The 13,191-nt window shown below is 40.5% G+C and overlaps 1 long non-coding RNA gene across 2 annotated transcripts in view; it reads left to right on the top strand.

The window, feature by feature from the left end:
- The first annotated feature begins 7,064 nt into the window (after positions 1–7,064).
- LOC117348209 overlaps positions 7,065–13,191 on the top strand; it is a 39,592-nt gene continuing 33,465 nt past the window's right edge. The window contains exon 1 of one of the 2 annotated variants that reach the window (XR_004536931.1): positions 7,065–7,167. This is a non-coding gene — a long non-coding RNA (uncharacterized LOC117348209). Of the gene's footprint in view, positions 7,168–7,275; positions 7,345–13,191 lie in introns of those variants that run through there. The other variant, XR_004536932.1, reaches the window with a different exon arrangement.

Raw genomic sequence — 13,191 nt, 5'->3', positions numbered from 1 at the left:
GGGCCTAGCACACAGATCAGCATGGGATCTATATAACTGTGTGCTAAGGATCGTGTGGACATAGGTGCACCGCTTCTATTCAACAAAGTCATATGGAAGGTGGTAACTGCTAAATCTGTGCAAAATACACACATGATTTGAAGGCATAACACCTGGATTTCTAATTCTGAGGTTTTAGCACACAGTCTGACACAATCACAAATGCTATCCATATACAGGTACTCGGTTTTTCTTAACAGCATAAAATTGCAACTTTTTTTTTTCTTGTTTTATTAAAGGGAGATGAGGATATGAGGTGATCACATCAGTAAATGGCGTTTGACTGCAGAAATTTACATTATACCATAGCAATAATAATCACATGCAGAAAATGGTTTAGAAAATTACCTTCCAGTACGAATTGCTGTCTGATGACCATGATGGTCTCCACTATCTTACTGAAATATTGCAAAGTAATATTTTATCCCAAACTCTGTCACAGTGTCACTGACTGACTGGCCATCACTAATGAATAGCTAGGGCTGTTTCGTCACCTCAGCGATCCCACCAGTTTGAACAGAGGCCGCTTCTTGAGTGACTCTGGTCTAGCTCACTGACAATCTTTGACATGCTCTGTGACTTCCCATTAAGCTGATTTGGAGATGCAACAGTGAGGAAGGGAGATGCTGTCTTGTTCATAGTTTAGCGGTGAGTCACCATATAATTTAGTACCAGAGAGCTTAGTATTTCTTACTGTTTGCCTTCTGTGTCACTAGATGGTATGGGAACTTATTTCCTTAACTGTTTCATTGCTTCTGTGCTGTGCAATGTGATTCATTTGCTCCTCAGGTTATTCTATGGTGGTTGATAGCAAATATCTAAACATTTGTAGCTTCCACCTAAACATTCTGCAGACATCTGGATGTCTCTGTAGTGGTTCAAAGCAAAATTTGCACAGTTTTCAAATGAATTTGCACATTTAGTAACTAGGTACCTTAATAACACTGAGCTGGGATTAACTGCCTTTATGAAAAGATTCACCCAAGGCACCGTACAGCAGGTATAATTCAACATAAAAGTTACCATTTTGTTAACAGCATAACTAGTAAAAAGACCAAATATAAACTTAACAAAATCAGCAAATTGAAACTTAATAAAGACTCCCATGAAACTGTTTCAGAAATTAACAGCACTGAAATTCAAATTAGAGAGTTCTAATACATACTAAAAGGGAGACAATCTAAGAAGCCTAAATCAAAACATTCAGATAACATATTGTAGATATGCTTTTCTATAATATAACTTATTTCCTATAGCCAAAGGGTCAAATGCAAATGTTAGATGGGGACAAGATGGGTGATATGAAGTGCGTTGGAATAAACAGAAGGGAGGCTAAACTCAAGGCAAATAGTTTGCACAGTTAAACAAGGTTTGTTATTAGGATGCGTGGCAAGCTAGTCATGGTGCAGAATGAGTATTAAGGACTTGGGTTGTGTACATGATGCTACCTATTGACAAGTAAATTTAATGAGAAGAATGACAAAATAGTATATTCTCAAAAATCCTTTCTGGATAACGTGAGACTAGCAAGAGCCAATATGTGCCGTTTGTGCACTTTTTGCAAATCATAATTGGAGAGTCCAGGGATGTTCACACTGTGGAACCCTGGGTGGATATAAACAGTGACGACTTACGCTTTGATTTTCCTGCGCACAGTTGTGTAAACTGAAGACTCTTCCTTCACTTAATAATTCTATTGATTCTTACCGACACACATTGGCTCTTGCTATTCTCACGTTATCCAGGAAGGATTTTTGAAAATATACCTATTGATCATATTTCTCACAGGCAACATGCATTATGTTGACTGGCTATATGTTGGATTGTTTTTGTATTGTTCTGCCCTTTGCTGGTGTTGTATTGTTTCTATTGCAATTTTCAATAAAAACTATATATTTAAAAAAAGAAACAGAAAAGACAGTTTGGAAATTAAAAAATTGCTTACTCGATGTATGGTCTTCAGCGAGTGTGTACCAAGCTATTTTACATATTCTATTACATTACTTGGTATAACCTACCCAAACTGTCTGTTTAGTTGGCCAGTGCCCACTTTCTGAAATCATTGCAACATGTTGATATGTGGGCAATGTGGCTTTGTGTCGGTGATGTGGAACCCATTGACTTTAAAAGGGAACAAAGCCTATTGTGGTTTTAGCAAAAATAAATAAATAAAGGTTTCCTCCTCCTCCTCACCCCCCCACCAAAAACAAACAAACAAAAAAACAACCACCCATTGCCTTTTTGTGATTTTCTTTAAAAAAATCTACCTCAAGTTATTTGAACAAAGGCATCATACTAATTTTGAATGAAAAGATGCAATGATATGGGGACAAATTTGTCCCCGTCCCATTCCTGCAAGCTCTGCCTTAACCCCTCAAGTCTCGAACACTTATGATTTTAAAGTGTTTGAGGCTTGCACAGAAGAGGACGGAGCTTGCAGGAATGGGGCAGGGACAAGAAAATGAGTTCCCATGGAAACGGGGAAAAATTTGTCCCCCGTGTCATTCTCTAATGCAGACTCTCAGTTTGTATCTCGCATATGGCAACACAGATCAGGATAAGTTGGAGTGGGCTTTGACCAGGGGTGCCCAATACATTGATGGCGATTGACTGGTAGATCTCGAAGGCAACGTGAGTCAATCATGGAGCCCATCCCGGGCTCCATGATAGACTCATGTTGCCTTCGTGATCTACCAGGCCAATCAACCTTCTCCCCAACGTCCCCCACTGCCGCCCCAAGCTCTCCCTGCAGAAGCGTTTTCCCCAAGACAGGGAGGCAGAAAGAAAGAAAGGGGCAGGGAGACAGAAAGAAAGGGTAGGGGGCAGGGAGAGAGGAAGAAAACGGACTCAGGAAGGACAGAGATGTTGGTTGGGGAATGGAATGAGGTCTGGAGGAGACGAAGCATGCAGGAGGCAGAAAGAAGGGAAGAAATATTGGATGCACAGTCAGAAGATGAAAGTGCAACCAGAGACTCATGAAATCACCAGACAACAAAGGTAGGAAAAATGATTTTATTTTCAATTTAGTGATCAAAATGTGTCCGTTTTGAGAATTTATATCTGCTGTTTATATTTTGCACTATGACCCCCTTTTACTAAACCGCAGTAGCGGATTTTAATGCAAGGAGCGTTGAGAGCAGTGTGGGACATTCAGCACAGCTGCCTGCACTAAAAAACACTATCGCGGTTTAGTAAAAATGTAGGGGGTATATTTGTCTATGTTTATATAGTTACTGAGGTGACATTGCATATTTTAAAAGTCATCTGCCTTGACCTCTTTGAAAAAAACCCTGAATATAAATGATAATTAACATTTTCTCTGCGTACGTACAGTGTGCTTTGTGTTTTTAAAAATTGTATTGTTGGTAGATCATTTTGACTTGGTCATTTTAAAAGTAGCTCGCAAGCCCAAAAAGTGTGGGCACCCTTGGCTTTGACAGTAACTCCAGAAGTTGGAATGTGAGGACAGTGCCAGGCAGACTCCTATAGTCTGTCCCAGAAATAGCAAAGAGACCAGGATCGAGAATTTTATACCACATCCACGAGTTGATGAATGTGAATATTGAGCAGACTGGATGGGACTGTTCAGGTCTTTAATATGTAACCGTTGAGAGTTAGAAATCATTTAAAGTATTCTATCTAGGTGGATTTCTTTTGTCATTTGCTTAACTTTTTAACCAGAAAATACTGTAGACTAAGATGAAGAGGTTTGACACAGGTCACCTAAATGTTTGGTAATGGTGATGGCTCCTTGACTTTCACTGTAGCTTGCTAATCTCTGAGGAATGTGTAAGATTCCAATGGTCAAGCTAACCAGATCTCAAAATGATTTTTTGTATTCTTTCTGGTTTTCACATTCTTTCCACAAAAGTGTGCTAAAAGGGCAGCTAGAATCCTGTTGCCTGCTTAAACCATCCCATTCATACAGCAAACGGTTATGTGAAATGACCCTGCCGGAGATGTGTGAAAAAGCTTTGCTTGCTCATTCCTCTTAAGCTAAGCATAGGCCAATCTGTACACTGACAAGTTTCTCCAAGACACAGAATCAAGTCTGAGATTTCATGGCTGAATAACTTCTTTCTTTCATCTGCAAAGATTGTAAACTGTTCCAAAGTTATAACACGTTGTCTTGTAAGCCTAGGTTAACTGTCCAACACAATCTAGACAATTGGAAAAAAAACATTTAAACATAGAGATCTACATATATATCTAATTAAATTGCAAGTAGTTCCACTCAAAATCTTGAAATAAAAATATGTTCTGTCCAATTAACCTCATTCTAATTGCTAAAAGCCTTCTGATACAGAAAAGCTTGCAAATTATGAGGTTTTTTATTGAAAAATTTTTTACATACAAAACTCAACAACTGTACAACCAGACCAAGTAAAGCCATTCGTGTGAATCTTTCACGGAGACTTTAAACTCTGCCCAATTTTGCAATGCTCTAATGGAAATTGGCAGTGCATTTTAGAGCTTTGGGCCTATAATTTTAAACATTTGATGAATGATTTTCTTCAACTTCTCTTAAGGTTTCCGCAGCTGGCATTGTGCTTGTTGCAGGTTTCTGGGTCCCGATGTTTCAGCCACCATGCTGTGGCTTTCTTCAGGGTATGCTCTGAAGTCTGCAGTGTGACTTTGGAAATAGTGGGTTCACTGATCTGGAAATAGTGGGTTCACTGATCTGGAAATAGTGGGTTCACTGATCTGATTGGAAACAGGGAAGTCCACCAATTTAAATTTTGGTCAGAAATTTGAATTTGTTGTGAAAGTCCATAGAATGAAAAAGTCTCTGGTGTATATATGTATATATATGCTGATTTCATGTTCTAACATGCAATAGGGTTGGGGGGGGGAAGAATACTACTTTTAATTTTCAGGTGCCACTTTTAAGCTTATTAATTTTGTGGTCTGTGGCTTTATCTACTATTTTGCACAGGACTGAATCTAAACTGTTGATATGTTGTATTGCTAACTTTATTACTATATCTTAACTCAGTGGTCTCAAACTCGTGGCCCGGGGACCACATGTGACCCGCCAGGTACTATTTTGATGCCCTCAGTATGTTTATCATAATCACAAAAGTAAAATAAAACAGCTGCTTGATCATATGTCTCTTTAGCTATAAATGACAATATTATTGTTAAGACTTAGCCAAAAGGAAAGATTTATAAACTATAAAGAGTTTTTACCTCATGCAAAATTGTCATTTCTTTAGTAAGACATTAACTATTTTTTTCTGAGGCCCTCCAAGGACCTCTAAATCCAAAATGTGGCCCTGCAAAGGGTTTCAGTTGGAGACCACTGTCTTAACTCAATGGAAGAGTAGCTCTGCCTTATCTGAGCATGGACCAAATATGGAAGTGCAAGGATGTCTGTCACCATCCAACATATGGCTGCAAGACATGGATACTAGAGAATGATACGGAGACAATTTTTTCTCTGTCCCCGCAGGAACTCCATTTCCCCATCTCTATGAGCTTGCCCCTGTCCCTGCCCCATTCCTATAAGCTCTGCCTTAACCTCACAAGCCTCAAACACTTATGATTTTAAAGTGTTTGAGGCTTGTTTAGATGAGGACAGAGCTAGTAGGAATAGGGCAGGGACAGGAAAAGAACTCACTGGGACGGGAAAAAATTTGTCCTTGTATCATTCTCTAATGGACACTCACGAAAACAGATAGGAGAAAAATTGATACCTTCAAGTTGTGGTGCTTGAGAAGACTTCTATGAATCCCATGGACAGCTAGGATCACCGACAAAGATGTTCTTGATCATATAAACCCCACAACCAAACAGGGGATACTACCTTCCCAAGGTAGAAAGGCATAACAGTGAAGCATTACGAAAGAAGTTGTGGAAAACAGGGAAGCATGATGAGATCTGGCCTACAGAGTATCTAAGTGTTGAACACGACTGAATGGATAATGGTATCTGAGCATGCCTGTTGGAAGTATAAGGAAGTGGCTGCTGTAAAAAAAAAAAAAAAAAAAAGCCAAGCTTACCATATTTCAAAAGGGTTTGGGGTTTATTGAAGTCTTGTCAGTCTGCTGCATAAGTTCTTTTGGGATTCAGCTATTGTTGAGATTGGGGTGTTTTGGTAATTTGTTGTTGATAAATGTTAATAAAAAATTTGAACTTAAAAACTGGGGAACCTGAGAAGATCACAGACATTCCTAACCAGAAGAATCAGAAAAGACTCTTAGGTTCTGAATCGTTGAGTTCTTGATCCCAAAATCTCATATCACTTTAACCTTATTTCTTGCACTTGAGTTGAGACAGAGAGCTTTTGTGCTCTGGATTCTTGGGAGTGCTTTTAGCCAATCAGAAGCCTGACCTGCCTGAATCTCCTGATTTTACTTTAGTCTAGAGTCTAGACAACTACGCAAATGTAACAGGGACCTTGTGACCACATGACTTAGCTTACACAGCTGTGTATACACTAATAAAGCTACCTAACTAATAAACATTGAATATCCTGTGAGAACTACTCAGGACGTTATGATGGAGAAGATGCTGCCCAATGTTAGAAGGGCTCCTTTGCAGACAGAGCCCATGGTTTATGCCCAGAAAAGGCTTCACCAGGTAAAATCACCCCTAATTCGTGACTTTTCCAAGAGAAGTTACAATTGAAGCATCACTGACTTAAAAAAATTTCCAGACATTGCTCTATTGTGGAAAAGCACAAAGTGAATCAAGCCATTTAAAAGCCGTTTCACCCCATCTAAAGTCCCTTCTGTGATCTGCATTTAATACAGATTTCCTTTATTCTCTACTAAATCTTCCAATTAGGTGAAACTCAATCCTTCCTTTCAAATTTCCCTTTGCATTCACAGAAAAGCCTCAGCGTGACTTCATCTGCCCAGGTGAGTCCAAACCCTGACATTTGGGGGGGGGGGGGGTGCAGTTGTGATCCAGTTCAGTAGCTATTTGGGTATTGCAAATAACCTCAACCATAGAGCTGTCTTCGGGCGGCTCCTACTGAACCGGAAGTCTTCTCTCTGACGTCGCAACGTCAGAGGGAATGCTTCCGGATGAGGCGCGGAGCCGCTGCGTCATTGAGGGAGAGGGAGCTGGCCGAAGATAACGCTAGGGGCGGCATAAAAGGGCCAGGCAGGAGCAGGCCAGAAGGTAAAGCACAGGAGGGAGGGGGAATGACTTTATTTTCAATTGAATGCTTGAACTGGGTTAATTTTGAGCCTTTTCATCTGTTGTTTGTATTTTGCACTGTTCAGGAAGAAATGCATTTGCTTCTTTTTCTCTGCATGCAGAGGCTTGAATCTGGGGTTTTGGTCCTGTGTTTCTGTGGTGAGAAGCATACAGTCTGCTTTGTGTCGTTATTTTGTGTTGTTAATAAGATTATATTGTGTGTGTATATATGCAAAGTGAATGGAAAAAATGGTGTTACAATTAGTACAATTATGGGGGTGGGGTCTGGCCCATGACTTAGCTTGTATTTTGCATTTCGGCCCCTTATGAGTTTGATACCTCTGCAGTAGACCTTACCAAAGTGGAAAAGCTATGTCTGTGCAATTAAGAAGCAAACCCGCCAATAAACGGAGCAGTGTCTGTGGGGGTAGATTAAAGGAGATTTAAAGTGATTTTGTAGAATAGGAGATTTGGTTGGTTTTCTTGTGATAAACTCCATAATTACTTTAAAATTTAAGTCTACAAAGCAGGACTGTGACAAGAGTTATGCTCTATACCAGTGTTCTTCAATCTCTGGTCCACAAAATAATTATTTTATTTCCACCGGTCCATAGGTGTAAAAAGGTTGAAGAACACTGGTCTACTTCTCATTATGTATTATATTTTTGCATGATTTTTTTTATGTGATACATTCAGATCAGAAAGAAAATGTAACTATTGGATGTCTAAAGGTGCCCCCGAAAATCCTCTACCCACCCCCTGCAGAAAGGCAGGAGGGATGCCCACTCCCTTTTGCCATTGGAGGTTCCCCGCCACCCCCCAAACTCTCCGTACCTTCTCAGAGATGATGGAAGCTCAGTTCATCCTGCTCACCGCTCCAGAATGGCAGGGCTTTCCCTCCCTGGTGCATCATGTGATGTCTAAGGTACCTCCCAAGCCATTTCAGCCTCCAAAGAGTAGAGCTTACTGTAGTGAATTTCACATTCAAAGTCCCAGGTACAGATGTCACTATAACTGGCTTATGTTGTATGGCAAGCCCTCCAAAACCTACTGTACCTACATTAAGATGATACCTGAAGGCAAGGCTATTATTGTGGTGTACGGGTGGGTAAAGTAAGTTTTAGATGGGTTTTGGAAGGCTCACCATATAAGCAAGTTCTAGTGACATCTGTTCCTGGGATTTTAAATTTGAAATCCACTACAGTACTTCTTAAAATAACCCCTCTTCTATGCTCAGCTGTCTGAACAGTTGGCTCTTTGGGTGCGAGTGGTCCTAGGTTCAATTCCCAGACAAGCCCCTCACTTTCTAGGGCAGATTCAAGGTAGCAGAAGGGCATGGCTTGGTACTAGTCAGACTTTTCCTTGGGTTTTGGCCAGGTACTAGTGACCTGGATTGGCACCATGAGTACGGGCTACTGGGCTTGGTGGACCATTAGTCTGACCCAGTAAGGCTTTTCTTATGTTCTAATGCAGGATATCTGGATGTGGGGAAAGCTTGCTTTTCTGTGTTTTTCATGTGGATGTCTTTCCCAAAGGTGCTTCTGAGTACCAGACAACATAACAATAATTGATAAAACTAAAGACTCCACCATTATACATCATGGATTTAAGAGCAGGAGCAGAAAATGATGAGAAATTGGATCTCTCTAAGACCATCATCTACAATCCTTGGTCTCAAAAACTTCCTTAATCAAGAAGCTTTATTCTGTTTTCTTTTAAACATCATCTATTATGTTCATGTATAAGACATTCTCTCTTTAAAGTTTCTGTAGTTAACACTGGATGCCTAAGTAACTAAAAACAAAGACCATGATACAGTAGACTCTCTGTTAACCAGCACCCATGGGGATTGATAGATGCCGGATAAATGTAGTTTCTGGTTGCTTGAGAGCCATTATTAAAAATAGGCCTAACTAATACTATGCCACGTCATAAACTATTCCAGACATTGGATGCCATGCTGTTAAAATGTTTTGGGATGAAGTCTGGCAAGGAGTGCAAGAAATCTTTGGATTCTGCATAGAGCTAACTTATGAGATTGTCATTTTGTGTTCTGCTGTCTTATTGCATTTAGTTAAAAGCTATAAGGTCAAATTGTACAGTTCTTTCTTTTCCTGCATGGTGGGCGGGAGTCTGTCCTGCACGTAAATATGAAGAAGCAGCCGCTGTTAGGCGATGTTGGGTTTGGGCTCCCAATTCGTCTACTTTTACAATTTTGTTGGGGGAAGGGCTTAAATGTCATTAGAGTAACTGTGTTGAATTATTGCATTTTATGAAATTCAATAAAGACATTGAACTAACATAGTATTTCAGGCTAATGTCACCAAATATCTGTGGGTTTCGGAAGATGGGGGAAATCCCTAGCTACATTTTAGGATTAAGTAGAGCAAAAGAACTTGTGTCTCATCTAGACCTGTAAAGAAAGGTGCAGCAGGAGAGATGGAGGCATGTCTGGAATGTGTTCGCGAATGCCTCAAGGGAGTTCCTGTGTATTGCCGCGATCTTTTCTTTTGCAAGCCAGGCAGTATGAAAAATGAAATAGATTACAGTAAAACCTTGGTTTCTGTTCCAAAAACATGCTTGTAATTCAAAACACTTGTATATCAAAGCAAATTTCCCCATAAGAAATAATGGAAACTCCACAACCCAAAAACTTTAATTCAAAATACTATACGTACTCGTATTGCAAGACCTCGCTCGTTTAGAACAGTCACTACACTCCCGCAGCGTCAGAGAGAGAAGAACCATCGGCTCAGTTGTGATGATGTGACGCGTGTATACTGTATGTACTCGTATTGCAAGACTTTGCTTGTATATCAAGTTAAAATTAAATCAAATGTTTTTGCTTGTCTTGCAATCCAATATAAACTATTTCAGGTACTATATGTTAGGGTTAAGAGAAGCGAGAAAGAGTTGGGCTGGCATTGAGTTAGTCCAATCGCCTTATTTCCTTTGCTTTATTTCTTTATACTACCTTGGAAAGTGGACTAACATGGCCACCACACCATTTCACCCAGTTGCTTCGATGGGTTTCCAGTTCTTCAGTCATTTTGTTTCACCTCGATGATATTCTCCCTGCAAACGTTGTGAACATTTTTCTCACCTCTGGTCTCGTTTTTCCTTCTCTACAGTTTTGTCTAACTTGCAGCTACAAATGTTTTGTGATAAATGTATTTTATAAAAAACAAACCAATATACGTGGAGTAGTGGTCAAATATAGCACTTTTTGTTCACCATGAAACGCTGGCTGTGTCAGGTTTGTGTAGCAGCGGCTACTAACAGCCTCATGGAAGATTAGAGGTACCAAAATTGTATTCAATGCTGTTTGATTCATTTTTGCTGCCTCTTTGATCATCGTGTGGCACTCTAGTTTTGAGACTGAGTATTTTGAATAATTCACATTTAAAGCAAGTAAAGAAGAAAGAATCTTGTCACCTGTATGATTTCACCCTTTAAAACAGGGGAGGTTTGGGGGTTTTTTTTGCCTATGATTGTATGTGAGCAATGTGGTTATTCCATACTAAACACCTCCATCTCTGAGGCTTTTCCTATCCCTTAGTTGATTTATATTTGATGATATACCACCTATCTATTCAGTGGGAGTTTCAATGGGGAGTGTGTAGTGCCAGTGGTTAGAGCGATAGCCCCAGCACCCTGGGGTTGTGGGTTCAAATCCTACACTGCTCCTTGTGACCCTGGGCAAGTCGCTTAATCCCCCAGTGCCTCAGGTACATCATGTAGAGTGGGAGCCCGCTGTACCTGAATAATTTGTAATCTGCACAGAATTGTAGGATATGCGGAATAAAAAATGGATTAGTGTATTGTGATAAATGTAGCCAGATGATGCCACTTTGGAGATGCAAATTATTAGTAGACATGGCAAATAACACAAGCAAAGTTAGTCTCGCTGGAGAATTTGATCTTTACAATTTGTCTGGCTTCTTATTTCACACAGAAATCTTTATTGTTTCCTGAAAATGTTTGTGAAAGAAAACCTGCATGAATGTTGATTTAGAGTGTTTAAAAGAATTAGACTGTAAACCTCATCTTTAAAAAAAAAAAATTGTTCAAAAATGAAGTAAGTTCTGACTTTCTGGTTCCTTGAAAGGGAATTCGGTTGCAGCAAGATTTAGTTTCTCTGTCTGTGTATCCCAAGTTTATGTGAAAAGAAGCAGATTGCGGTTAACCAGTATTTTTTGTTTCAAACCAGAAATTCTTTTGGTTTTAATTAGGGCTGAACATATAATTACAATTTGTAATTGGTTAACTTCACCCAGAGCCAGCCCAAGGGCATCCAAAGCCCTAGGCAAATCTTCAGCTGCCCTCCCCCTCCCCCCCCCAATTGCAAGCATGGCTTAAAGACCTACCAATCCTCGGCCTCCAGCATCTCCCCTTCTCTTCCATGCCTGACTTCCCCCGTCTCTTCCTTCCCCCCATTGGGGGTCCTAGACAGCTTACAAATAGGACAGGGACAAAACAGGACAGGGGTTAAACAAAGTCATGATTTTTAGGGGGAGGAGGAAGGAACTACAATGTCATTTAGAAGTTGTTGGCTTTTGCTTCAGGTTTGACATCTTGTGTTAAACAGTATTGCAAAAAATTACAGGGTGTATTTCAGCTTAAGATTTTGTTGGTCTGAATTTGCCCAGCTACCAGCTCTGCAATACCTTAGTGCAGTGTTTTTCAACCTTTTTTGGGCAAAGGCACACTTGTTTCATGAAAAAAATCACGAGGCACACCACCATTAGAAAATGTTAAAAAATTTAACTCTCTGCCTATATTGACTATATATAAAGTAATTCTCTTGAATAGGAATCAAATAAACACAAAGAAAGTATTTTATAATTACTTTATTACAAAATAAAAATTATAAAATACTTCATTCAGTGCGAAACCTGGGCCTGTTTGGCTGAACACAAAGCTGATATTCTGGCTGGAATGGAAGAAAGACACACACGTAGCTCTTCGTCAACAGCTCTCAGTCTCTCTCTGTATTTGGTTTTTATAGCATACAAAAATAGACAAATATACCCTCCATCCTTTTTATTAAACCACAATAGCAGTTTTTAGCGCAGGGAGCTGCGCTGAATGCCCAGCACTGCTCTTGACGCTCATAGGCTCCCTGCGCTAAAAACCACTATTGCGGTTTAGTAAAAGGTGACCATATTGTAAAATATAGACAGCAGATATAAATTCAGAACTGTGCATAGTAAGTGAAGGGAAGTTTTCATCTCTGGGAATTTACCCAGTTAACTATTAAGTTATTTGGGCAAATTCCTTTGAAAACTGTGGTAATACTGCCTCCACTTTGCTAAATTTAAAATAAAATCCTTTTTCCTACCTTGTCTGGTGATTTCTGGTTGCACTTTCTTCTTCTGACTGTGCATCCAATCTTTCTTCCCTTCTATCAGCCTGTATGCTTTCTCTCCTCCACACCTCATTCCCTCCCCCAACTTTTTCTTCCTCTCTCCCTGACCTTTCTTTCTTTTTTTCTGTTTCTCTTCTTTCCTTCTGTTTCCCTGCCTGCCCCTTTTCTTTCTTTCTCCCTGCCGTTCCCCAAGCCACTGCCACTGCCGCTGCCATCGGGGAACAGGACCCACCAATGGATAACAGGCCCCAAAGCCGACGCCGACGCATGCTCTCCCTGACCTCAATTCTGCAATCGGAGAGGAAGTTCCGCCCAGCCAGGCAGCGATTGGCTGGCCCGAACTTCCTCTCCGACTGCAGAATTGACGTCGGGGAGAAGAAGACTTATCGGCTCGATAGATTAGATCGCCAAGACAAAGTGAGTCCTGGGTGATCGACTCACTTTGCCTTGGCGAGCTACTGGCGCCCCTGCCTCGGGCCCCCTGTCAGCTCTGGGCCCGGCGGCCCTGCGGCACACCAGGCAACATCTCGCGGCACACTAGTGTGCCGCGGAACAGCGGTTGAAAAACACTGCCTTAGTGGTGTTCTTGAAAGGGAAAATTGAATATTAAACTGTGACTTGCTAGAAATGTTCATTTA

Source organism: Geotrypetes seraphini, chromosome 14 (genome assembly GCF_902459505.1).
Source record: "Geotrypetes seraphini chromosome 14, aGeoSer1.1, whole genome shotgun sequence".
Classification (NCBI taxonomy): Eukaryota; Metazoa; Chordata; class Amphibia; order Gymnophiona; family Dermophiidae; genus Geotrypetes; species Geotrypetes seraphini.
The sequence above is the reverse complement of the archived record's forward strand: the minus strand, read 5'-3'. Positions and strand labels throughout refer to the sequence as shown.